This window comes from Nomascus leucogenys, chromosome 18, assembly GCF_006542625.1.
Source record: "Nomascus leucogenys isolate Asia chromosome 18, Asia_NLE_v1, whole genome shotgun sequence".
In the NCBI taxonomy this organism is placed as follows: domain Eukaryota; kingdom Metazoa; phylum Chordata; class Mammalia; order Primates; family Hylobatidae; genus Nomascus; species Nomascus leucogenys.
The window spans coordinates 65,729,157-65,754,789 of NC_044398.1; the positions used below are offsets into that span (position 1 = coordinate 65,729,157).

The 25,633-nt window shown below is 43.2% G+C and overlaps 1 pseudogene; it reads right to left on the reverse strand.

Moving 5' to 3' along the window:
* The window catches only part of LOC100606224, a 42,048-nt pseudogene extending 18,945 nt beyond the window's left edge, over positions 1–23,103 (reverse strand).
* Positions 23,104–25,633: the final 2,530 nt, after the last annotated feature.

Consider the following 25,633-nt stretch of genomic DNA (forward strand, 5'->3'; position numbering starts at 1 on the left):
TAATCCTTTTTAAAAATTTTATTCAGCACTTGGGTACAAGTACATGTTGTACCCAGGAAGTTCAAATGACGATTATCATTATTAATACCCTTGTTTTCCTTGCTTGCTCATTGCCAAATAAAACAACAAATTAAACACAAACTGCTGTAGTAGAATGACCAGGAACACAAGTGTCCTAGATAGAAAAGGCCTGGTCAGCATTTCTATTTCCTATAAGGAAGGCCTCTTCACTTGCAAAGACGGGCTCTCGGAGAAAGTTAACGCTATATCGCAGTGACAACTTTCCCATTTCACAGGCAAAAGAATGTCCCACATTTCCTTGACTATGATGGAAACAGGGACAAACACTCTTTAGGTGGTTACCTGCTCAGCAGGGAAAATAAAAAGAGGCCCTGAGGGATGCTAAAAAATATTAATTTGCCATTAAAAGTAATTATAAAAAACGCAATTACTTTTGCACCAACCTAATACTATCTCAGAGACGGCGTTTTCTCTCTGGAAATACAAGCTCTATGCAGGGTCAGGTGTGGTTTTGTGTTGTTTTCTCTGGGGATTTTTTGCACAGAGTCCTCCTATCTTTGTAGACAATTCCCAGTCAGTTTTGAGACAGGAGACCGGAGTGGGGATGCTTTAGTCCCAGAGGTATGCAGTTTTCAGCGAAAGTGGCCAAAGGAATGTCCCAACCAGACGTTTCTACCAATGAGGCAAGCTAAGGGATTCTTACTAATTTTTTGGAATTTCACTGAGTTGTGGAAGGAAGAAATGAGTATGGTTTCTTTTTTTTTTCTTTCTTTTTTTTCTTAAACCTGAAACAGGAGCAGGATTGTAGCTGTCACAAGCTGACTAAATATTTTTTTGCAGCACCAACGCCTTTAAAATCCTTGGAGCACTTGTGAGAACTAATGTTTATGTTGGGACCTTTACATTAGTTGAGGTGTGTGTGTGTGTGTGTGTGCGTGTGTGTGTGTGTATGCAAGTGCCATGTGCACAGTGCCAACCATCTGCCCGGTGGCTCCACATCTGAGGAGGGTGGCAAGAGCGAATCATTTTGCATGGTCTGGAATAACTTAACCCTGCAGAGAAATAGACTTCAGTTCAACAGTTAAAAAATGGAAGAATCAGAATGAGGTTTGCAGCAAGCCCAAGAACACCCTTGACATTCAAACCACGCACCCTAGCCTCCCTCACTACCAGACCTGTAATTCTACTCTCTCTACCCTGTCTGTGCAAGTTCTGTGCAGTGTCAGAATTCAGACTGTAGGCCTCAAAACCCTGTGAGATTTTATTTCTTGGAGATAAGCCTAAGACCCAGTTGCAGAGGGTTGATTTCAATTCCTCCCTTAAGAGAGACCACTAAATTAAAAATATACTGAACAAAGGAGACTGTGTGGCTTGAAAAGTTCACTTTTATCAGATTTATACCAGGGTAACTTAGCATTTATCCAGTAATTAGTTCCCAAGTTAAAACATTTTGGAAATAAATTTATGGATCAGTTCCCTGGAATGTTCACCGGGTACTCCTTTGCACTTGTAAAATATTAGCTTTGAAAAGGGTTGTTGAGCCAGTTTACATGTGAGTCTACCCTTAGGAAATCTCAGTGTGACTGTGAAGGTCATTACCATGGCTAGAAAAATGACAAAAGATTTTTTTCCTGTAGTGTATGTTAGGTTATGTCTTTCATGTGGGAAATATGGTAGGTTATCATTTTCAAAGTATAATTTTTAGAAAGTAAAAATCATGGCCCTTAACACAAATATTTAAGTAAGCACATGTCAAATATTTATTTACCTTGTTAATTGGGGAGCCATCAAGATGGTGAAACTGGTTCACAGGATAATTCAAGAGACTGAATATCTGCAATTTATGAAAAATAATCTAGAAATAAGATTACTACATTAGATTTTTTTTTTTTTCTCGCTCTGTCACCCAGGCTGGAATGCAGTGGCGCAACCCTGGCTCACTGCAACCTCCACCTCCCAGGCTCAAGCAATTCTCCTGCCTCAGCCTCCCGAGTAGCTGGGACTACAGGTACCTGCCACCACACCTGGCTAATTTTTTGTATTTTAGTAGAGATGGGGTTTCACCATTTTTCCCAGGCTGGTCTTGAACTCCTGAGCTCAGGCAATCTGCCCACCTTGGTGTCCCAAAGTGCTAGGATTACGGGCGTGAGCCACCTCACCTGCGCCTAAATTAGATTTTTAAAAAACTTGATAGATATGCACAATGGTACAGTCACTTTAGGAGCCACCTAATTTAGGAGCCACTGCACCTAAATTAGATTTTTTAAAAACTTGGTAGATATGCAAAATGGTACAGTCATTCTAGAAGACAATTTGGCAGTTTCTTTCTTTTTCTTTTTTTTTTTTTTTTTTTTTGAGATGGAGTCTTGCTCTGTCACCCAGGATGTAATGTAGTGGTGCGATCTCAGTTCAGTGCAACCTCCACCTCCTGAGTTCAAGGGATTCTCCTGCCTCAGCCTCCTGAGTAGCTGGGGCCACAGGTGTGCGCCACCACGCCCGGCTGATTTTTGTATTTTTAGTAGAGATGGGGTTTCACCATGTTGGCCAGGCTGATCTCGAACTACTGACCTCAGGTGATCCGCCTGCCTCAGCCTCCCAAAGGGCTGGGATTACAGGTGTGAGCCACTGCACCCAGTCAATGGTTTCTTATAGAGATAAACATACTCCTACCATATAATCCAGCAGTCATGCTCCTAGGTATTTACCCAAATGAGTTCAGAACTTATGTTCACACAAAAACCTGCATGCCAAAGTTTACAGCAGCTTTATTTATAGGTGCCAAAAGCTGGCAGCAACAAAAACATCCCTCAATAGGTGAATAGGTGAACAAACTGTGATACTGGCCATTTAATGATGTATTATATGCATTAAAAAGAAATGAGCTATCAAGCCACAGAGAGACATGAAGGAATCTTGAATGCATATTGCTAAGTAAAAGAAGCCAATCCATGAAGGCTACATATTATTAATTTAACTATATGACATCCTGAAAAAGGCAAAAGTGTAGTGACAATAAAAAGGTCAGGGATTGCCAGGAGTTCAGGGGAGGGAAGAATAGGTGAAGCACATTAGATTTTTAGGGTAGTGAAATATTCTGTATAGCACTGTAATGGTGGATGCATGACATTTTGTGTTTGTTAAGACCTGTGAAACTGTACAACACAAAGAATGAACCCTAATGTAAACTGCGGAATTTAGTTAATAATAATTTGTTGGTACTGGTTCATCAATTATAACAAATGCACCACACTAATGCAAGATGTTAATACAGTAATAGGAGAAACTGTGGGGGTAAGAGTGGAGGAAGAGAGGATATATGGGAACTGTCTGTACAGTCTGCTCAATTTATCAGCAAATCAAAAACTTGTAAAAAGGAAAGGTCTATTATATTTTTAAAAAAACTTGTTTAATGTCCTGTAGGGTGATAAAACTATATACTTTGGAATTCTCTTTTCTTTTTTTTTTTTGAGATGGAGTCTCGCTCTCTCACCCAGGCTGGAGTGCAGTGGCGCGATCTCGGCTCACTGCAAGCTCCACCCCCCGGGGTTCACGCCATTCTCCTGCCTCAGCCTCCCGCGTAGCTGGGACTACAGGCGCCCGCCACCTCGCCCGGCTAATTTTTTGTATTTTTAGTAGAGACGGGGTTTCACCATGTTAGCCAGGATGGTCTCGATCTCCTGACCTCGTGATCCGCCTGCCTCGGCCTTCCAAAGTGCTGGGATTACAGGCGTGAGCCACCGCGCCTGGCCTGGAATTCTCTTTTATTTTTTTTAATACACGGTCTCACTCTGTTACAGGACAGAGTGCAGTGGCAAGGTCACGGTGGATCACTGTAGCCTCAATCTCTCAGGCTCAAGTGATCCTCCCACCTTGGCCTACCGAGTAGCTGGGACCACAGGCACACAGTACTAGGCCTGGCTAGTTTTTTTGTTTTTTTTTTTGTTTTTTTTTTACAGAGACAGGATTTCACCATGTTTACCCAGGCTGGTCTCGAACTCCTGGGCTCAAATGATCCACCTACCTCTGCCTCCTAAAGTGCTGGGACTACAGGCATGAGCCACTGTGCCTGGCCTGGAATTCCCTTTTCTATTCAACAGATATTATTTACAACTCTACTCTAGAAAAATCATTTTCATGCACAAAGTTGCATCTTTGGTGCACCTTTATTAAATAATAGATAAATGCACCAAAATAAATAAATGCACAAAGGTGCATTTATTTATTCTTATAAAGTTAATGTTTGCTGTTGGGGAAAAGCATGGGCTTTGGTGTCAGACAATCCTGGTTTTGTATCTTAGTTGGAATGTCTATTTGTGTGTTACTCTGAGCAAATATTGCATTGTATTTCATTTCTCTAAGGGTCAGTTTCCTCATATGAATATAGGGATAGGCCAGGTGCGGTGGCTCACGCCTGTAATCCCAGCACTTTGGGAGGCCGAGGCGGGTGGATCCTTGAGGCCAGGAATTCGAAACCAGCCTGGCCAACATGGTGTAACCTTGTCTCTACTACAAATACAAAAATCAGCCGGGTGTGGTGGTGCAGACCTGTAATCCCAGCTACTCAGGGTGCTGAGGCAGGAGAATCGCTTGAATCTTAGAGGTGGAGGTTTCAGTGAGCAGAGATCGTGCCACTTCACTCCAGCTTGGGCAACAGAGCAAGACTCTGTCTTAAAAAAAAAAAAAAGAAAGAAAGAAAAGAAAATAGGGATAAGAATATCTATTTCACAGGGCTTTTGTGAGCATTAAATAAGTTATATAAATTACCTAGCATGGTGGTAGATCCTGGATCCAAACCCAGGCGGTGATGCTTCAGAGCCCATGCTTTTCATTGCTATCATCTGACTTTCCAGCCTACATGGAGAACTAACTGATAGGTCAAAATACAATACAGGGGCTGAGCACAGTGGCTCATGCCTGTAATCCCAGCATTTTGGGAGGCCAAGGCTGGTGGATTGCTTGAGGTCAGGAGTTTGAGTCCAGCCTGGCCAACATGCTGAAAACCCATTTCTACTTGAAAAATACCAAGAATTAGCCTGGCATGGTGGCGCGAACCTGTAGTCCCAGCTACTCAGGAGGCTGAGACAACAGAATTGCTTGAACCCGGAAGGCAGACGTTGCGGTGAGCCGAGATCACACCACTGCACTCCAGCCTGGGTAACAGAGTGAGACACCATTTCAAAAAAAAAAAAATACAGTTTGTGGGGTGGGAGGGGTGTGTGTGTTGTTCCAGAAAGGCAACACAAGGAATCCTTGTGGTGATGAAACCGTTCTGCATTTTGACTGTAGGGTGGATAGACAAAACTACACAAGTGATAATACTGTGTAAATACACACCCCCCCCCCACTCGCCCAGTACAAGTAAAACTGGGGAAATCTGAATGAGATTGCTGATTGTATCAACAGCCTGATTGTGATATTATACCATAGTTATAGAAAATGGTAACATTTCTACAAACAAAAAAACCCTCCTGAACAACAAAAAACTTAATGAATCCAATATTTTGAAACATTTGGGAAACTATCCCAAAACATAAAAGCAAAGCTTGAAGCAACGTAAATTTTTTTTTAATGGGGTCTCACTCTGTCACCCAGACTGGAGGGCAGCGGTGTGGTCACGTCTCACAGCTCACTGCAGCCTTTACCTGCTGGGCTTAAGTGATTGGTCCACCTCAGCTTCCTGAGTAGATGGGACTACAGGCACATGCCACCATGTCCGGCTAATTTTTGTATTTTTTGTAGAGATAGGGTCTCACTGTGTTGCCCAGGCTGGCCTCAACCTCCCAAAGTGCTGGGGTTACAGGCGTGAGCCACCATGCCCAGGCACAACACAAATTGTTTAGTCTCTGTCCATTTAATCCCAGTTACTGAAAGTGAAACGTAAGCGTGCAGTAAACGTCATAACCACTCCACTATGGAAACCTCAACAAAAGCGAAACAGTGAAATGGGCTCCAAATTATCAAAAGAGCTCCTTTTGGTCCAAATCATCTTGATATGTACCTAGAATCTCCACTTCAGCTTGTGTTTGGACACAGCCCAGCAAACAAATCTTTCATCATCATTAGGAATGTCAAGATGAAGTGACATTTCAAAGAACTTAGCTGGTTCCATAGATAAGGAACTTTTACAAAAGTATATGTCAAACAGATCTTGCCCAACGGCTGAAGTAACAGATGAAATCCAGCTGGTTTCCACAGAGTCTTATCTTTTCTTTCTGTGTGTTTGTTCTTATGCAAGTTCTGGGGCATTTATTTGGTTTTGAATATCTTCCTGCTGTGTGACTGTGGTTGAAATAATGAGTTGCTTGAATCACTTGCCTATTTTCTCTCTCATTTTTTTTTTTAAAAAGAGATGGGGCCACACTGTGTTGCCCAGGCTGATCCTGAACTCCTGAGCTCAAGTGATCCTCCCACTTGGGCCTCCCAAAGTCACTTGCCCATCCTCTAAGAGTATCCCATTATTGAAGACATTTCTGAACTAATTTATTTGCCTGTATCAGGTTTACTGGCTCAAGAAGTGATTGAGAAGAGTAATAAAAACACAGGTCAGGTTTTTATTGCCAAAACAAAAACAGAAAAGTATCCGGAGACTTCATTACTCATTTCTATTGTGGCAGATGCTGGTGTTGCATCTGCCTGTTCTTGGAACATTTCTCTCACCACTCAAACTATACTTCCATTAGAAGACTGAAGAGGGAAGAAATAGAGAAAAACTTTTTCTATGGTGGCTTCATATCATAGTTCAATCTCACTTGATAGGTCAACTGCAAATTTATGATAAATCATGATATATGATGCCACATGATTCTACCATTGAAATACCTTCAATCTCTCAGATAAAAGATGGTTGTTACAGAGGGGTAAAAAAAAACAAACTCTACTGGGTTTATTGAATTAGCAACTTGCTTTAAACCCTAAACAATGGCAGTACTATTATTGTGCTGTGAACAGAGTGGGTGTTCCACAAATTCTTATTAATTATCTGTGATAAGAAGTCACAGGAAAAGAAAAGAATCCACACATGGAAATATCCCAGTTAGAATTTGACAAAGACATTTGGCTTTTTAAAACACCAACCCTCTTTTTGAAAATGTTTCTATTATTGCTTTTAATTAAAAATCTTTTGTTTGTACAGCCACAGCTATGAATATATCTCAGGACTTTCCAAAATACCTTACAATTGTGGCATGAGGTCAAACCACTGAGAAAGACAATGGAGTGGATTGATGAACAGAGGAGAAAATTGCCTGCATGTCTGGACTTCTTCCTTTCAGGCTCCCATGAGCTCCGCCGAGAAGAGCCTGCCAATGGTGTACAAAGGTCTGCCCTTGGCTGCAAATAACTATGCTATTCTGAGGACATTGAGGCCACTATAAGGCAATGAAGCCAGTGTATTTGCGAGTTGAACTCAGAATTTCAGATTCCTGCAAGGAGGTTTCTAGTGGATTATGCTAAGTCAGAATGAAATCAGAATTAGATCAATGCTTTTCTAAAGGTGCATGTACTGAGAGTGCACAGAAAGCCAGAATTAACGATGCCAGTCTCTGGTCTGAATAGAGGCAGGTTAGTTTGGCCCTGATCCCAGCACGCACATTTCTCTCTGCACTTCTAGTCAGCTGTGTGACCAGTGACAGTTGTTAGGATGGGTGGAAAGGAGGCAGAAATCTGTGTATACCCATCACTCTTGGAAAACCAGTCATAAGCCTGGCAGATGTTTTTATAGACAGAAGGCAGAATATTAACTAGTGATCAGAAAATTAAGGCAATTTTGTCTCAAATTGTCTTTCTTCTGCCATTGTGATCATAGTATCCTGGGCCATGACAGGATACAAAGTTGGCTGGGGCTATTGTTGTGGTTGCTTATCAGGAGGAAATTGTTTTCTAAATCAGCATGTTTCCTATGTTCCCATTTTTGCTAATGGTACCACCACTTTCCTATTATCCAGCCTTGAAACCTCAGAGACTCACCCTAAACTCTTCTATCATCTACCACATATAATTAGCCAGTATAGTCAACCTATTACTTTTTTCCCTCACAATATCTCTTGTACCTGTACCTGTCCATTGTCAATTCTACTGCAATTCTCTCACGGCTAATACAGCAATGGCCTTTTAGCACTCCAGTTATTTCCCTCCGAAAATTCATCTGCCTAACTCCATTGATCATGTCATTCCTTTGCTCAAAAGCTTTCAGTAGGGCTGGACATGGTGGCTCACGTCTGTAATCCCAGCACTTTGGGAGGCCGAGGTGGGCGGATCACTTGAGGTCAGGAGTTCGAGACCAGCCTGGCCAAAATGGTGAAACCCCGTCTCTGCTAAAAATACAAAAATTAGCCAGGTGTAATGGCACATGCCTGTAATCCCAGCTATTTGGTGGGCTGAGGCAGGAAAATTGCTTGAACCCGGGAGGCGGAGGTTGCAGTGAGCAGAGATCATGCCAACGCACTCCAGCCTGGGTGACAGAGCAGGACTCTGTCAAAAAAAAAAAAAAAAAAAAAAAAAGCTTTCAGTGGCATGTTCCTGTATGCTATCAGATAAAGGTCTAAATTCAGCCAAGCATCCACAAGCTATGAAAATCCGGCCTAGAGTTGCACTTCCCATCTTATCTCCCTGGGAAGGTAGGGAAGATCTCCATCTTCCCAAATTAGTCTGCCTACTGACCCTAAAATATTTGACTAATTCCTACTCTCCTTTGCCTTTCCAAGGCTGTGGCCCCTGCCTGGGACGCTCTCCTTTGCCAGTACTTAATCATGCACCCTGGTGTTCTTAGGTCACTTCTCTGTATATAGCTCTTGCCTCCCCAGCCAAATATCCTGCTCTGTACTGGGCTGGTTCTGCAATCTGTGTTTTTAGCTTCAAATAACTTCTTAGATATATATGGTTTTTTTTAAAGCTGTATTATTTGAATTTTTGGTATAAAATTATGGAATCCAGGCTATGGTGAGTTACTGATTGTCATCCACTTGTCTATGCATTCTGGAACCTGGTGGGTTCTGTATGATAAATGGCTTCTACACACTAAATAATTTGTCCTAGGTGAAAATACTGAAATATAGAGTAGTATTGCTGAAAGGAATTTAAGTGACTGTCTCCCACCTGGCAATTCAAAGTGGGGTTCACAGACTGGCAGTGTTGTATCACCTGGAAGTTTGTTAGAAATGTCACATCTTCGGCCCACCCCTGGCCTGCTGATCAGACCCTGTATTATAACAAGATACCTGGATGATTTGTGTGCACGGGAAAGTCTGAGGAGCACTAAGACAATCCCCACCAAGATCTAGAGGGATTGCATGACATGGTGAAAAGGAGGCGGTGTGACTTAAATGGAAATTATTCTGAAGTATGCACCAGAAGTAGTGTGTTTCATGTCATTTACCAGCTGGTGATTCTGGAAAAAAATCACTTAACTATTCTGAACCTTGCTTTCTTTCTTCTTTTTTGAGACAGGGTCTTACTCGGTCACCCAGGCTGGAGTACAGTGGCACCATCTCGGCTCACTGTAACCTCTGCCTCCCAGGCTCAAGCCATTTCCCGCCTCAGCCTCCCGAGTAGCTGGGATTACAGGTGCAGGCCACCACACCCAGCTAATTTTGGGTATTTTTTGTAGAGACAGGGTTTTGCCATGTTGCCCAGGCTGGTCTCAAACTCATGAGCTCAAGAGATCTGCCCGCCCCGGCTTCCCAAACTGCTGGGATTACAGGTGCAAGCCACCACACCCAGCTTTATCATTATCATTATTATTATTTTGAGACAGGATCCTGCTCTATCACCCAGGCCAGAGTGCAGTGGCATGACCACAGCTCGACTTCCTGGGCTCAAGAGATCCTCACCACCTCGGCCTCCTTAGTAGCTGGGACTATAGTTGTGTGCCACCATGCCTGGCTAATTTTTAATTTTTTTGTAGAGACGAGGTTTTGCTATGTTGCCAGGAGTATTTCTGATCTTTCAAATGGGAATGATACCTCCCTGTTGTTTCATGGGGTAGTTGCAAGGTTCAAAACAAATAAGCAAGCAAACAAACAAACATATGAAAATGATTTAAAGGCCAGGCGCGTTAGTCATGCCTGTAATCCCAGCATTTTGGGAGGCCGAGTGGGCAGATAACCTGAGGTCAGGAGTTTGAGACCAGCCTGACCAACATGGTGAAACCCGTCTCTACTAAAAATACAAAAAAATCAGCTGGGTGTGCTGATTTTTTGGTGGCGTGTGCCTGTAATCCCAGTTACTCGGGAGGCTCAGGCAGGAGAATCACTTGAACCCAGGAGGCAGCTGTGTCAGTGAGCTGAGATCGTGCCACTGCACTCCACCCTGGGCGATAGAGAGAGACTCCATCTCAAAAAAACAAACAAACAAAAAAAGAAAATGATTTAAAAATTATTTCAGGTTTACATATATTTAAAAATCATTATTATTGGTGTTTTGTAAAAATTGCTTTTCTCAGGGCCAGGTAGTGATTTACGGCAGAGCAGGGACCGCCACACAGCTCTCTGCCTTCTAGTCCAGTCCACAACAAGTGAGACTCCCATCACTGCAGACTCAGAAAGCCCTTGGCACTGCAAGAAGCAGCTGGAACAATCTTTTGATAAAGGAATTTGACAATATGTCCCACGAGTCTTTAAATGTGTTAATATCCTATGACCCAGGAATTTCTCTCCTAGGAATCTATCTAGGCATTCACCACCACACCCGGCTAATTTTTTGTATTCTTAGTAGAGACAGGGTTTCACCATGTTGGCCAGGATGGTCTTGAACTCCTGACCTCGTGATCCTCCTGCCTTGGCCTCCCAAAGTGTTGGGATTACAGGCGTGAGCCACTGCGAACGGCCCTAGGAATATATTTGAAGAAAATAGGCTGGCACAGTGGCTCACACCTGTAATCCCAGCACTTTGGGAAGCTGAGGTGGGGGGAGGGGGGATCATCTAAGGTCAGGAGTTCGAGATCAGTCTGGCTAACATAGCAAAACCCCATCTCTACTAAAAATACAAAAATGAGCCTGGCATGGTGGCGCATGCCTGTAGTCCCAGTTACTCGGGAGGCTGAGGCAGGAGAATTGCTTGAACCCAGGAGGCAGAGGTTGCAGTGAGCCGAGATCGTGCCACCACACTCCAGCCTGGGCGACAGAGCAAGATTCTGTCACAAAAAAAAAGAAAAAGAAAAAGAAAAGAAACTGAAATGCAGATGGAGAATTATAAGTTATTATGTTCACTGCAGATTTACTTAGAAAACTGCAAACAACCTGAATGTCCAACATCAGGGAATGGTTGAATAAATTGTAAGACATCCATAGGATAGTACATTATGCAGCTGTTAAGGTTTTTGTTTAAAACAAATTGTTAAGGACTTGAGAAAATATTTGAAGATGAGGCAAGGTGGTTCATGCCTGTAATTCCTGCACTTTGAAAGGCTGAGGCAGGCAGATTGCTTAAGCTCAGGAGCCCAGGACCAGTCTGGGCAACATGGCAAGACCCCACCTCTACAAAAAATACAAAAATTAGCTGGGCATGCTGGCGCAGGCCTGTAATCTCAGCTACTTGGGAGGGTGAGGTGGGAGGATCGCTTGATCCCAGGAGGCAGAGGCTGCAGTGAGCCTAGATTGCACTACTGCACTCCAGGCTGGGTGACAGAAAGACCCTGTCTTAAAAAAAAATCTATCTGTGTATCTATGTATGTATGTATGTATGTATGTATGTATGTATCTATCTATCTATCTATAGATATAGATATCTATAGATATATATTTGATATATTAAGCCAAAAAGGAGGTAGATCATAACATTATATATTAAGTATGATCTCAATTATATTAACAAAAAAAAAAAGTGTGTGGGAAAAAGACTACAAGGAACCATAGGAAAATCTGAAGAGTGCTTGTCTCTGAGAAGTGGCATTTTTGGTTCTGCCTTTCGTTTTAAAAAACTATACTGATTACTTTTGATCAGTGTACACGGGAATGCCTAAAATGAATTAGGAAAACTAATTGTTACTCTAAAGGCACACAATTAAAGTGAAGTTGTGTTTGCTGGTTGGCAGCTGTGGTTACTTTTAAAATAATGTCTTGATTCCCTCCCCCACCCACTCCTGCTGCTTCCTCTCTCATTTTGAATAGGAAATGCATACATAAGATTTTTAAAAAATTTTTCAGTCCCAACATTACAGTTAGGTACACAATATAGTAAATCTCCCTTCTACCTGCTCCCTCAGGCCAATTTCTGATATCCCAGAAGCAACCACTGATATCAGTTTCTTCTGTTCCCTTCCAGTCTATGAATTTCTCCTAAAAAGTAATACACTAGAGGTTCTTCTACACCTCTTTTTCTTTTTAAAAAACTTTTTAGTAAAAAACGTTTAAACCTTCAGAAAAGTTACAAAAATAGTAAAATGAACTCTCATACGCCTTTACCTAGATTCATCAAGTTTTAACATTTTGCCACAATTGTATTTTTTATATTCATACATATATTTTGATTATTATTACTATTATTACTGAACCATTCCAGAGTGAGTTACAGACATCTTTATCCCTAAGTACTTGTTAGTATATTGTCTAACAAGGACATTCTCCTTCATAACCATGACACAATGATCAGATTCAGGAAATTTGGCATTGATACAATACTGTTATCTAATATACAGTTTGAAATACAAATTTTTTCAGTTGTCCCAATACTATCCTTTGTGGCAATTGTCTTTTTCTTCACACCAAGCTCCAATCCAGTATCACCCACTGCATTTGACTGTCATGACACTTTAGTCAATTTCACCGTGATACATTCTTTACTTCACCTGTCTTTCCAGATGTTTGTCAAAGAGTACAGGCCAGTTGTTTTTCATGCACCCTAATCTTTTATTCAATAATCTATCTTGAAGAGCATTTCAAGCAGTTCATAAATCACCCTATTTGTTTTTTAACAGCCACATAGCATTCCACTAAATGGATGAGGCATAATTTACCTAACCAGTATCATATTGATGAACTTTCTTTTCTTTTTTTTTTTTTTTTTTTTGAGACAGTCTCGCTCTGTCACCCAGGCTGGAGTGCAGTGGCGCGATCTTGGCTCACTGCAACCTCCGCCTCCCAGATTCAAGCAATTCTCCTGCCTCAGCCTCCTGAGTAGCTAGGATTACAGGCATGTGACACCATGCCCGGCTAATTTTTTTGTATTTTTAGTAGAAACGGGGTTTCATCATATTGGCCAGGCTGGTCTCAAACTCCCGACCTTGTGATCCACCCACCTCGACCTCCCAAAGTTGCTGGGATTACAGGCGTGAGCCACTGCGCCCAGCCACGATGGACTTTCAAATTGTTCCCAATCTTTCCCTACTACATACAATATGCGATATGCAAATTTCTTTGTGTACATGTGCAAAGAGGTATATACCTGTCTGATAAACTTCCTGCAGTGAGGTGGTTGTGTCAGAATATAAATGTATTGCTTTTTTCTTTCTTTCTTTCTTTTTTTTTTGAGACAGAGTCTCCCTCTGTCTCCCAGGCTGGAATAGCAGTGGTGCGATCTCGGCTCACTGCAACCTCTGCCCTCCTGAGTTCAAGCGATTCTCCTGCCTCAGCCTCCCGAGTAGCTGGGATTACAGGTGTGTGCCACCATGCCCAGCTAACTTTTCTATTTTTAGTAGAGATGGGATTTTGCCATGTTGGCCAGGCTGGTCTCGAGCTCTTGGCCTCAAGTGATCTGCTCGCCTGAATATTTTGCATTTTGATGGATTCTGCCAAAACATAACTTCAAAGAGGATGTAACATTTTATACTTCCACCCAAAATGCACAGGATTGCCTATTGTCTTACATCTAACCTAATGCTTCATATAATCAAATCATTCGATCTTTGATAATGTGCATGTGAGAAGCATACTTTAAATTTGTTTCTTCACATTGTGAGGTTGAAAATATTTTTATATATTCAAAATGTATTTGCCTTTCCTTTTCTATTGAGTTGTCCTTTGTTATTACTTTTGACTATGCTTCAAACTCAGGCAGAGTCCCACGTCAGGGCTCCCAGGAAGCAGTGCTTTTCCAGAAAGCTGTATGGGAAGCAGTTTTTCTTTACCAAATAAATCCAAGCTATCTATACAGCTTCAGGCTCTTGAGTGCTTGGGAAACCTATTGTCCATTCTTAGCAAATGCTTAGACTATCAGAGTTAACCTTTAATAAGCATTGCTTCCGGCCGGGTGCGGTGGCTCACGCCTGTAATCCTAGCACTTTGGGAGGCCGAGGCGGGCGGATCACGAGGTCAGGAGATCGAGACCACGGTGAAACCCCGTCTCTACTAAAAATACAAAAAATTAGCTGGGCGTAGTGGCGGGCTCCTGTAGTCCCAGCTACTTGGAGAGGCTGAGGCAGGAGAATGGCGTGAACCCGGGAGGCGGAGCTTGCAATGAGCCGAGATTGCGCCACTGCACTCCAGCCTGGGCGACAGAGCGAGACTCCGTCTCAAAAAAAAAAAAGCATTGCTTCCATTGATGGATTGGATGCATCCTAGACCTGTTTTATCATTGGTTTTCTGCTTTACATGTTCACTAGCGTCCAGATGATACCAGTGAACCTACTGGGAAGCCATAGATGTCATCCAAGATTGGTCTAGGTCTAAGTTGTCCATGAGGTTAGAGAGCAACATCTATGCTCTTCTGCAGACCCTCTCAGATGACAGTTGGAACTTCTCATAGGGCAAACTGATCTACTGGTTTTGCTCTCTGTCTCCAGGCTCTATCCCTAACATTTGTGGAACGCAGGGCAAGAATACAAATGAAGGCCCACATACCATGTGTCTAAATATTTTAAAGTTATAAATCAAACCAATATAGCTGTAAATGGCATATTTAATCCTCCTACATTGACAAATATACCTTCATAATGAGCAGGAAGGCTGGCTTCAAATTTGGCATTATCAGAGTTTCACTATGGAATGTGGCAACATGGGGAAAAAACAGCCTCTGGCCTGTTCTTCATTCTCCTCCCTCCCCTGAACACCCTGTGTCTCACTTCCGGGGACTCTTGCGCACATGTGTGGATACGCTAGTCATTCATACCCCCATACATAAATCCCCCTTGGCCAACTCTTTGGCTTGGAAAGTGTATACTAGAGGCACAGTTGACCCACTGGAGGTCAGAGCTCAGCAAAAGATCTGTGCAAGAAGCAGGTGCAGGGGGGCTGTTTTAGTGCCAAGATACTTGGAGCACAATCTAGAAGGGAGTGAGCTTGGCTCCTTGGATTCCTGGCCCTCGGGGGAGGACCATGGCTGGAGGATGATCACAGCTGGGCCCTCTATAGTGTCTGGCCTGGGAAAGGTCTGTCTTGATCCAGTCCACCTCCTGTCCACCTAGTGCATTAGTACACAATGTGCTGCTGAAGAACTCCCTGAGACTTTTTGTTTGCATTTTCTTTGAATATTTTTAAGAGACAGTGTCTCTCTCTGTTGTCCAAGCTGGAGTACAGTGGCACAATCATAGCTCACTCCAACCTTGAAATCCTGGGCTCAAGTGATCCTCCTGCCTCAGCCTCCTAGGGTCTTGCTATGTTGCCCAGGCTGGTCTTGAACTCCTGGCCTCAGGTGATCCTCCTTCCTTGTCTTCCCAAAGTACTGGGATTACAGGCATGAGCCACTATGCCTGGCCTCTTTTGAACGAGTTTTGGACAACTTGTTGATTTTTCCTGGTGGTAACTTGCTACGAGGACATTGCCATCTTCAGGTGATCCTGGAAAGATATACAAAACTACAAAGTAGCTTATACTTACTTTCATATATGTGTGTTTCTGTAGCACATATATTCATAGACAGCAGTATTTTTCTTATTCAAAATGAAATTTTTGTGATTATCAAAGTCACATCTGTTAATCTATGCTCATTGTAAAAAATCCAGATGTTACTTAAAGGTATAAATAAGAATGCAAACAACATCTATAATCTCACCATTTAGAAGGAACCACAATTTATATTTTGTTATATACTTCTAAACTTTTTTCCATAGATACACACACACACACACACACACACACACACATTTGCTTTTTATACAAAAATGAGATGATTCTATCTATGCAGTTTTGTCATCTGCTTTTCCTTTTAGTAAGATATGATGGATAATTTTCCACTGTAATAAATGGAAAATTTATGGAAATATATGATGTACAGAAATACATCTATACATCATCATATACAAACAAATACATATACATCATATAGAAATACATCTATACATCATCATTCTTGTTTTTTTTTTTTTTTTTTGAGACAGAGTTTCGCTCTTGTTGCCCAGGCTGGAGTGCAATGGCGCGATCTTGGCTCACTGCAACCTCTGCCTCCCGGGTTCAAGTGATTCTCCTGCCTCAGCCTCCCAAGTAGCTGGGATTATGGATGCGTGCCATCTTTTGTATTTTTAGTAGAGACGGGGTTTTGCCATGTTGGCCAGGCTGGTCTCGAACTCCTGACCTTGTGATCCACCTGCCTTGGCCTCCCTAAGTGCTGGGATTACAGGCATGAGCCACTGTGCCTGGCCTATACATCATCATTCTTAACAGCTGTAGAATTTCCTACTATATTTATTTGTTCATTTACTCAGTAAATATTCATATATAGACCAAGCACTGAGCTAGATTCTGGGGAGGTAGTCATAGGTAAGCAAGTCTTTGCAAACACAAATTTACCATAATTCACTAATTAACTCCCTATAATTTTGACTACTATGAAAAGATCTATGACGAATATGTGTACTTATATTTTTGTGTCCTTGCCTGAATATAGCCTTTGAATAAATTCCTAGAAGTGTTAATTATTTGATCAAAAGTAAATATATTTTAAATGTTGATATAAATGCAGATCGTCTTTCAGAAAAGTTGTTCCAATTGATGTTCCCATCAAAAGTGCCTATTGTTCAGGCATGGCGGCTCAGGCCTGTAATCCCAGCACTTTGGGAGGCTGAGGTGGGTGGATGACTTGAGGTCAGGAGTTCGAGGTCAGCCTGGCCAACATGGTGAAACCCCATCTCTACTGAAAAAAAAAATACAAAAATTAGCTGGGTGTGGTGGCATGAGCCTGTAGTCCTAGCTACTTGGGAGGCTAAGTCAAGAGGATCACTTGAACCCGGGAGGCGGAAGTTGCAATGAGCCGAGATCATGCCACTGCCCTCCAGCCTGGGTGACAGAGTGACACTGTCTCAAAAAAAAAAAAAGTGCCTATTGCTCCTTATTCCCTCCAATACTGGATATTAGTAAGATTTTATTTTATTTATTTATTTATTTTTTGAGACGGAGTCTTTCTCTGTCCCCCAGGCTGGAGTGCAGTGGCGCGATCTCGGCTCACTGCAAGCTCCACCTTCTGGGTTCACGCCATTCTCCTGCCTCAGCCTCTCCGAGTAGCTGGGACTACAGGCGCCCGCCACCACGCCCGGCTAATTTTTTGTATTTTTTAGTAGAGACGGGGTTTCACCATGGTCTCGATCTCCTGACTTCGTGATCCGCCCACCTCGGCCTCCCAAAGTGCTGGGATTACAGGCTTGAGCCACCGCACCCGGCCTATTAGTAAGATTTTAAATCTTTATCAATCTGATAGGCAAACAATTGAAATAAATGTTCTCTCTCTCTCTCTCATAAACTGACAGCTCATATCCTTTGCCCTGGCTGTTCTTTTATTTCTGAGTGATTATACAAAAAACTATTGTGTATTTTACAACTGCTTCTCAATTTTTGTCTTTGGATTTGGTTTGTGGTATTTTTAAGCCGTATTAAAGTTCATTTTTTTCCACATAGAACAATTTCTGTGTGATGTCTTCATAGGTTTTAATAATGATTGATGGTTAATGAAACTGTTGGGTTGAAAGAGTTTGAAGTAATCAGAATACAGGGGTTTTTTGGTAGAAGCACTGAAGTCAGCTTGCAGATCTCCTGTTGCGTTCCAGGCAGGGCGAGAACTGAGACCCTGGGGAGCATGTAGAAGGTGACCTGAAACTCCGTTCCTCAGTGTGGGGGCTGAGGGTACTGGTTTCTGCTGGGTGGAAAATGCAAGCTCAGTGGTTTAAAGAAAAGGAGTGGAAAATAGGTAACAGCTAGTATGGCTGTAGCAGGCCTAGGGAGGAAGATGGGGTGGAGAGAAAGAGATGTGGTGGGTGTGGTAAGGAATGGAAATTTGAGGAAAGAAAGAGGTTTAAAGATAATTTTTGGGAAGTTTATCGGTATGATAGTGGGTTCTCACAAAACTTGCAGTGAAAACCACATTATACGTCATGCTTTAAAGTTCAACTTGGTCATGTCTTTGATGCAAAAGTGGGAGACAGGCCCCAAGGCAGGGGCTGGTGAAGGCAGTGCCAGCCCAAGGCAGCCGACTATGTTTATGGCCCACTGTGGCCACATTGAGGCTGACCTCCCAGCATTCATTCCACTGCTAGATAATGAATCCAAGCCACTTAGGATAACTCCTCCTTTCTCGCCAGGGGTCAGTTCAGAAATTTGTGCCAATGAGATGTCAGGGGAGGCTTGCTGGGGACTTTCAGAAAAGAGAAGTGTCTTTCTTGCTGAAAGAGAATAGGAAAGCATGTTGTCCCAGGTCATGTGGCCTCAAGGGGAACTTGTCTTAGAAGCTGAACAGCAGTATAGCAGACAGACAGTGAGAAGGTGATGGCAGCATGTGTGTGTGTGTGTTTGTGTGTGTGTGTTGGGGTGGGGAGAGGGAGAGAGGGAGATGGAGAGAGGGAGAGAGGGAAAGAGAGAGAGAGAGAGAAAAAGAAAAAAGAAAGAAGTTGGGTCCCTAAAGACAGTTCCTCATGGTTAAGCCCCTGAATCTACCAACTCTGAAGTCTGCCAACCTCTAGTCTTCCTGTTAGGTGGAATAATAAAATAAATGTCCTTAATCTTTAAGTCTATGGAAGTCAGACTTTCTGTTACTTGCAGCTGAAACATTCTAATTGACATACAGAGTAAAGTTTGAACAAGACTCAGTTCAGACCAAATACTTAGATTGGATCTTTTCTCAAGAGCCATTCCGAACGGTTTGAGGTTCCCAGGATAGTCCACGTTCTCTCTCACCTGAGGGTCTTTGCACACTCCATTCCTTCCTCCTGGAACACTTCTCCCTCTGCTCTTTGCATCCTTGACTTGGGCTGAACTCCAGGGCTCTGATAGGAGTCAGGGGCTATGGAAAGATCTCCCCGAGCCCTTGCGTGTGAGTTGAATGTCCCTTTCACATGCTCCCACCAAGCCTTGTGCTTTTCCGGGCATAGCTATTTTGCAGACTGTCTGGAGACTGCCCATATCTCTGTGTCTGTTTTGGTCACCATTATCTCTGCAATGCTGGCACATTGCCATACTACATGCTCAATAGTTGCTGAATGAATAAATTTTAAAAGTGTTTATTTATTTATTTTTTGAGACAGAGTCTCCCTCTGTCTCCCAGGCTGGAGTGCAGTGGCATGATCTCATCTCACTGCTACCTCTGCCTCCCAGGTTCAAGCGATTCTCCTGCCTCAGCCTCCCGAGTAGCTGGGATTACAGGCATGCACCACCATGCCTGGCTAATTTTTTGTATTTTTAATAGAGACGGGGTTTTGCCGTGTTGGCCAGGCTGCTCTGGAACTCCTGACCTCAGGTGATCTGCCTGCCTTGGCCTCCCAAAGTGCTGGGATTACAGGCATGAACCACCACACGCAGCCAAAGCATTTATTCTTTCTACTTGGGCTTTCAAAGGATCTTGCCTTTTACAAGAAGGCTGTAATTTGTTATAAACGTCAGTAAAGCAACCATTTAATTTTTCCTATAAAACGCAGGCTCTTTTTGGTGCTGATTATTTAATATATCGTAAAGATCCATTTAAAAAAAATTGACACATAAGTCACATAAAATTCACCTTCTTTAAATATATAATCCAGTTATTTTTAGAGTAGTCACAAGGTTGTGCAACCATCATCACTATCTGATTTCAGATCTTCATCATCCCAAAAAGAAATCCCATGTCCATTAGCAGTCACTCCCCATTCCCTTCTTCTCCTAGTCCCTGGCAATCACTAATCTGTTTTCTGTCTCTGTAGATTTGCCTATTCTGAACACTTCATCTAAAGGGAATCATACTGAACATTTGTATACAAGTTGTTGTGTGATTATGTTTTCAATTCTCTGGGTATACCTAGGAATGGGGTTGCTGGGTCACATGGTAACTCTATGTTTAACATTTTGAGGAACTGCCGAACTGATTTCCAAAATGACTGTACCATTTTACATTCCCACCAGCATTGTACGATGGTTCCAGTTTCTCCTCATCCTATTGAAGGTTCATTTGAGTAAATTTATTTTAGGGAAACAGAATGCTGACACGGAGAAATAGAAATTATATACTTAATATTCATGTGGTTAATGCATATGAGTCAAATGATCAGTAATAACCTCACCAATCTACCATTTGAAATCCAAGAGCTCATAAGGACAAGGCAAAAGAAAATTAGTAACTTCAGAATGAATGCTTGATGTAAGCAAAGTTATCTTTCTTTTTTTAAAGCATATTGATGGGTAAAAGAGCCTGAGTAAATTTTAAGTGGAAAGCCATGTGACAGCAGCCTTAGTTTAGGCCTAAGCCATCTCCCACTGGGATTCAGACGTGTCTAGACCTGTTTGGTGGACTGAGCTGCCAGAAGCCAATTTTTAAGAGGAACTGATGGCTGTGGAGAGAGAACTCATTAAAGGGAAGAGAGACTGAACCAGAAAAGCTTGTTAAGGTGGGGGGCCCAGTTCTGAATATACTCGACTATGCCCCGCCAACCCTAGTCCTGCCTCCATGAACTCAGGACTGAATCCTAGAACAGAAAGGCCTATGTTAAAATCTGAAAGCCTTATTTTCATTAAAAACTCTTTTTTCTTTTCTTTTCTTTTTTTTTTTTGAGACAGAGTCTCACTCTGTTGCTCACTCAGTGACTCAGTGGCTTGATCTTGGCTCACTGCAACCTCTACCACCTGGGTTCAAGCGATTCTCCTATCTCAGCCTCCTGAGTAGCTGGGATTATGGGCGTGTGCCACCATGCCCAGCTAATTTTTGTATTTTTTTTTAGTAGAGACAGGGTTTTGCCATATTGGCCAGGCTGGTCTCAAACTCCTTACCTCAGGTGATCCGCCTGCCTTGGCCTCCCAAAGTGCTGGGATTACAGGCGTGAGCCACCGCACCTGGCCCTATTTTCTTTCTTTCTCTCTCTCTCTCTCTTTTTTTTTTTTTTTTTTTTTTTTTTGCGAAGTCTCGCCCTCTCACCAGGCTGGAGTGCAGTGGCGTGATCTTGGCTTACCGCAACCTCCAACTTCCTGGTTCAAGCAATTCTCCTGCCTCAGCCTCCTGAGTAGCTGGGATTACAGTCACGAGCCACCATGACCAGCTAATTTTTGTATTTTTAGTAGAGACAGGGTTTAACTATATTGGCCAGGCTGGTCTCGATCTCCTGACCTCATGATCTGCCCACCTCGGCCTCCCAAAGTGCTGGGATTACAGGGGTGAGCCACTGTGCCCAGCCCCTATTTTCATTAAAAACTCTAAGACCTTGGATGCAAGGGAAGACGGCCTCGGTAATTGCTCATGTACATTACACAAAATGTACATTACATGAAAGAGAGAGAGGCTTTTTCTCACTTGGGCAACAAATGCCATGACCTTCAGAGTATTCATCTCCATATTGGTACACCACATGTACCCATGTATCAGGGGTGGTGGCAGTGACAATGGGCCTGTAAAGGGGGTCGTTTGAGGACACTAGAGGTAGCCTTGAAACACCTTCATTAGCTGTGTGGGTGGTGAGGCCTGGGAAGCTAACATCACTGAAGAGGGACTGAGCAGAAGAAGACAGTGGTAGAAGCCCGTGGTGGTCCTAAAGTTTTTGGTGAGTTCAGGTGAGAGGCTTCCTAGGGACTCCCAGGTGGAACACTGATGGGGACTCCAAGTGATGATAAGGGCAGGAGACATCCCCATTTGTATGTTAATAGTGTACAGCACTCTGGCTGCTGTGGACTAGGGAAATACAGTCTAACCACTAACGAAATCTAATGAAAAATAACTAAGTAGCTGAGGAATGAGCCACACAAATTTGAATTGAATGACTAAATACACATTGTCCATTTTGGGATGAATGGTAGCCTTATCGAATAAAAATTTTTTCCATCTCGAGAGTCATTGTTATTGTGATGAAATAAAGCTGTTGAGTAGCCTTTCCCACCACGGGTTGCCCTGTTATTCTCACATTTGGGAACTTTCCATTGCTTTAGAGATTAACTTTCCCACGGTTTTCTATCCCATGATGTTTGCGGTTATAGATGAAAATGTAACTAGCAGTCAATGGCAGGAAAAGTAATGAATGACGTAGTGTGTAACAATAAAAAAATGAAGCAAGTTCAACTGAATCCAAGATGTTGAGTTCACAGAAAGCCAGTGCAACAGAACCTGTGAGAAGAGCCACACCCTGGGGTTCTTCTATCACATAAGGGAGGAGAGGGAAGGATTCATGAGCTCTGCCTTTTCAGCATCATGAAAGTGAGACTTTGTGATCACACTTTTATTTTATTTTATTTTATTGAGATGGAGTCTTGCTCTGTCATGCAGTCTGGAGTGCAGTGGCACGATCTCAGCTCACTGCAACCTCCGCCTCTCGGATTCAAGAGATTCTCCTGCCTCAGCCTCCTGAGTAGCTGGGTGCATGCCACCACGCCCAGCTAATTTTTTGTATTTTTAATAGAGACGGGGTTTTACCACGTTGGCCAGGCTGGTCTCGAACTTCTGACCTCAGGTGATCCGCCTGCCTCAGCCTCCCAAAGTGCTGGGATTACAGTTGTGAGCCACCACGCCTGGCCTGTGTATTGGTTCTTGCCTAAAATTTATATTTGAATATAGGGATCTGGTGCTTTAAAAAATTGAGAGAGAAAGATTGAGATGAAAAGCCACTGGGGCTTTCTTTAAATCCCCTTCTGCAAATCTTATGTTTTCTCAAGAGGCACTATCTCCAGGATGAATCTTGCATTTAATCACAGTTGTAGCAAACTCAGTTGCTGTTTTCCTTATGTACACCGGGAATTCATCTACTCCTGGCTCCCAACGCATGGTCTTGGCAACATGTGTCATGGCCGCTTTGTTGCTGAGCCACATGGTGGGAACCGAGCAGAGCTGAGTTTGACTGGATCCATCCCACCAACCCCTGGCTGACCTCCTGCACTGTCCGTCCCTATGTACAGGGGGAAGGCTCAGGAGCCCTGGAGAGGAGAGGGCTAAGCTGCTGGCCTGCCCAGAATTTGGGAAGCTCTGCTCAGCACAACTGAGATTAAAAAGAGTCAGGAAGGAGAAATCAGCAATTCCTTCAAGGACCAGAAAACTTGGGAAAATGCCAAGGGATGACAAAGCCAGGGAGCTTGGGAGCTTGGTCACTTTAGCACTCAGCTTTATGACCTTTGGAAACTACATGTCACACTATTGAGTCCAAAACCAGCTTTGATAAATTGTTTTGGAATCTTTGTCCTCAGGCGTTTTAAGACACTGTAGAGAGGTTGTCTAATATTTTCCACACATCATAATGGCATAAAACTAGGAGAGGAACAAGGACAGCTAGGAAGAATTGCAAATAGAGACTAGGAGGCAGAAAAGATGGAAAAAGATGGAAATTAGAGTGACATCTGTGGATTTAATCAGTAACTTAATCTGGCAATGCAGAATGTAGCCAGTTAAGAGCAAACAGAACCCAGCAAGGTTCCTACCTCCTGAGGAGTCCCCATCTCCGCCTTGAGCTTTTGGCATCCTTGGGCAACAGGCAGACATGTTAGTTCCTGCTGGCTCCAGTCCTGTCTGGCCTCTTGATCACTCAGCACTCAGGACTTTTCCCAAGTCCTGAGCCTCCAAAGGCTACAGGTGGCATTACTGGGAGTTATTTGCTTGTTTGTGGATCTGGAATTTACCTGCTCTCCCCACACCTGGTCCCCAGATGACGGGGCTGGCCCGAGGCTTCCAGGTGCACACTGAGCTGCAGCTGCCCTGTGTTCGTGCCTGTCTGCCTGCCTGGTTTTTAGCCTGGGTCCTGACTTTTTACTGGGACTAGACCCCAGCCCAGAAGTTGTCTGGGGCTGCCATGCTGCCACCTGGATCCTGCTGTCTGCTCACTCCATTTTTTCCATCTTACTGCCCATTTACCTGCCACTGGATGATGCTTGAGTTCTAAACTTATTATTTTGAAAAATTCCAAGCCTGCAGCAAAGTTGAGAAAACAGTACAATGAATAGCCACACACTTTTATTTAGATTTACTAATTTTTAGCATTTTGCCACATTTTTCTTTCTCCTTCTGCACACACACAGACACACTCATAACTGTCCCCATAATGTCTGTTATGGCTATATTTTTTCCAATCCCAGATCTAAATCAGCATCATGCATTACATTCAGTAATGTCTCTTTAGTTTTCTTTAACGTAGAACAATTCTCTTGCTATTTTTGTTTTGTTTTTGAGACAGTCTCCCTCTGTTGCCCAGCCTGGAGTGCAATGGCGTGATCTCCACTAACTGCAACCTCTGCCTCCTGGGTTCAAGTGATTCTCCTGCCTCAGCCTCCAAAGTAGCTGGGATTACAGGTGTGTGCCACCGTATCTGGCTAATTTTTTGCATTTTTAGTAGAGACAGGGTTTCACCATGTTGGTGAGGCTGGTCTCGAACTGCTGGCCTCAAGTGATCCACCTGCCTTGGACTCTTAAAAGTGTTGGGACTACAGGTGTGAGCCACTGCACCTGGCCCAGTTCCCTTGCCTGTAAAAAAAAATATTTCCTGGCCAGGCATGGTGGCTCATGCCTGTAATCCCAGAATTTTGGGAGGCCGAAGTGGGTGGATCACCTGAGCTCAAGAGTTCAAGACCAGCCTAGCCAACATGGCAAAACCCCGTCTTTACTAAAAACACAAAAATTAGCCGGGCATGGTGACACTTGCCCATAATTCCAGCTAGTCGGGTGGCTGAGGCAGGAGAATTGCTTGAGTCCAGGAGGCAGAGGTTGCAGTGAGCCGAGATTGTGCCACTGCACTCCAGCCTGGACGACAGAGTGAGACTCCGTCTCAAAAAAAAAAAAAAAAAAAAAAAAAAATCTTTCTTGACATCAACACTTTTGAAGAGTTCAGGCCAGTTGGGGGTTTTTTGGACATCTGATTATCTCGTCACAATTTGATTCAGGTTAAGCATTTTGGGCAGAATACTCGATAGGTGTGACTGCCTCTTAAGGACAGGCTACGGCCAATGCCTACTTGCCTTTCTCTGCACGGCACGGTAACCATCCCCTTCCTCTCCCCAGCCTGGCAGAAGGCAAAGCAGCAAGGATGGCTGAGCAACTTGTGCTGGGCAGACCTGGGCTCCCAGGGGACTTGGCAGGGTTGCTGCCACCAGATACCACTCTGACAACTAAACCTTGCCCTTTGGCCCCCATTTTCATTTGTTGCAGATGAGCTCTCACATATATTGGGCTCTTCAGATTCTATCGTAGTCCAGTGGTGGTCACGCTTAGGGTGGATCCAAGAGAAAACAAACAAGACGGAGACTCCAAAGAAGCCATGTCTTAGAGGCTCCTCAGCCCCAAAGGCTCTAGTGTATGACCCCTCCCATGGGGACAGAGCTTCTAAAGTCAAGTG